Source organism: Spinacia oleracea, chromosome 3, assembly GCF_020520425.1.
Source record: "Spinacia oleracea cultivar Varoflay chromosome 3, BTI_SOV_V1, whole genome shotgun sequence".
Lineage (NCBI taxonomy): Eukaryota > Viridiplantae > Streptophyta > Magnoliopsida > Caryophyllales > Amaranthaceae > Spinacia > Spinacia oleracea.
This window is the reverse complement of record NC_079489.1, coordinates 141,078,300-141,080,445: the sequence shown is the minus strand read 5'-3', so window position 1 is coordinate 141,080,445 and position 2,146 is coordinate 141,078,300. Positions and strand designations below refer to the sequence as shown.

Genomic DNA, 2,146 nt, shown 5'->3' with positions numbered 1-2,146 from the left:
TTCTTATTTAGAGGTTACTAAGATTCATTTCAAGTTCTTTATGCACACATAACGCTCATTTGGGATGATATATGTCATATTTGGTCCAAAATGGCAATTTCGATCCCAAATATCAACAAATGAACCTAAGGACACTTTCTAAACTTTTTTTATGTTTCATATGCTTAGTTAAAGTTTACTAAGATTCATTTCAAGTTATTTATGCACACATAAGGCTCATTTGGGACGATATAGGTCATATTTGGCCCAAAATGGGATTTTCGATGGTTCATGCCAATTATAGGCGAATAGTTATTTTAAACTAATTTCTAGCCTAATAATACATCATCAATATACTATTTTATGTACCTTTTCCAGATCTTGAATTTCCTTGCAACTTTTGAATATGTCATGCATGAATTTCATCACGTAATAGCCACACTCGACCCCACCCTCTTGTTGGGCGCACTAGATTAAAGAGAACATAAACTAGATAAGGAAATGTATTTTTTTTGGCCGTACAATAAGTAGTGAACAAGTTATTATTTACCTTAACTGATTTCCATTGAGGAAGTGCGCTTTTTTTGACATTCATTTTCATCAACACTCTGCAATTCCACAATTCATTGGAAGTTAATTAACATTCAATGCTTGAGTGTAAAATATGATTGCAAGTTTTATTTGGTATGTACAAAAAAACTAAATACAGAATGTACTTATTCAATAGTGACTTGACCAACAAGGATCGTAATGGATCTTGAGGACAAGAAACAAATTGATAAATTGTGTGGCTTGAAACACATATCACAAGGAGAATCCAATGGAGGCTGCAATCACAAAAGAGTGGTTTAATAATCCATAATTTGCCACTACAATCAGAAAATATCATTATAATCGACACTAATGTATGACAATAAAGCTATAAAATCAAAGGCATACTCTTCAAAGTACGGGGCTAATATGAACTTGTTTTTAGCTTTTGTGCATTGACGGATATTGTCATCGAGATATTGACTGACTTCGGATCGATTGTTTATGCAACTAGCACCACTTATTGATTGTGGATCCAACCACCCAATTATATGACTATCCGCACTTAAATCATCGAACTGAAGTGACATGAAGAACAAGCAAACATAAGAATAATCGAAACTTGGGACACCATTTACCTTATTAAATACATTACCATAACCAACTATATTAATTACCTCATGAAGACTTGTATCATTGAGATATTAAGCATATCACCTTTGAGGAATTCACATATATCGTCTTTAGTTACCCATGCTATGCCATGCTCGAAAAAGTGGAATAATGACATGTCCATTTGAACTCCAATAGCATCATCACCCGGTAACTCACTAACAAGACTATGCAGCCATTTGCACTGCTTACTAAGAGAGTCAAAAACATCTGGTTCCACAAGTAAATTTGCTTGAGAAATTGAACCTTTCGATGATTTAAGTTTGGAGTCTTGACTCTTGCCTTGTGAACTTCCTTTAATCAAATCCACTGATCGTTCACCATCTTTGCTAGCTTGAGTTGGTGGTTTCTTTGGTTTAGTTTTCTTTGGTGGCGCTTTTATTTTCTTGATGATCTGCAAGGTCAATTTACAAAAACCAAGAGATTATAAAAAAAAACTTGTTTATTGAAACATATAGGAAATGTTATGCAAAATACAAAGGCGTGGAATTAGAAACACAAAACACCTCGTCTGAAAACTTTACCCATGCAAATGGCCATAGTACAAAAGAGCCGGAGGCATCGGCCAAAGTATGGAGAAAATTGTTGGGCACTGGAAGTATCCAATCCAAATAGTCTTCATGAACATTGTATGGGCTGACCGCATAATAAGCACTCGAGGCTGGCTTGAAGTGGACTAGTAGTCGGTCACTTTGTGGTTGTGCATTCGTATCGGCCACCACATACAATTTATCACCATTTGATTGTCTCGGGTGAAGTATTTCGCAAGGCGTTTCCTCCTAACATTCAACCATCAGGATATGCAATAAGTAAAAATTTAGCCATCACGTTATTGAATGAATTAAAACTCCAAAATTTATATAAGAACATTACTGAATTAAAACTCCAGAATTCACCTCACCTTTAATTCAAGCATTGGTTGAACTTCAGTAGGGGGGTAAACTCCAGTAGGTGGTTGAACTCC

At 35.3% G+C, this 2,146-nt stretch overlaps 1 long non-coding RNA gene across 1 annotated transcript; it reads right to left on the bottom strand.

Moving 5' to 3' along the window:
* Positions 1–378: 378 nt before the first annotated feature.
* LOC110793415 (uncharacterized) lies at positions 379–736 on the bottom strand. The gene is made up of 3 exons (XR_008930523.1): positions 696–736; positions 530–587; positions 379–447 (listed from the first exon to the last, which is right to left on the bottom strand). It is a non-coding gene; the product is annotated as an uncharacterized lncRNA (long non-coding RNA).
* Positions 737–2,146: the final 1,410 nt, after the last annotated feature.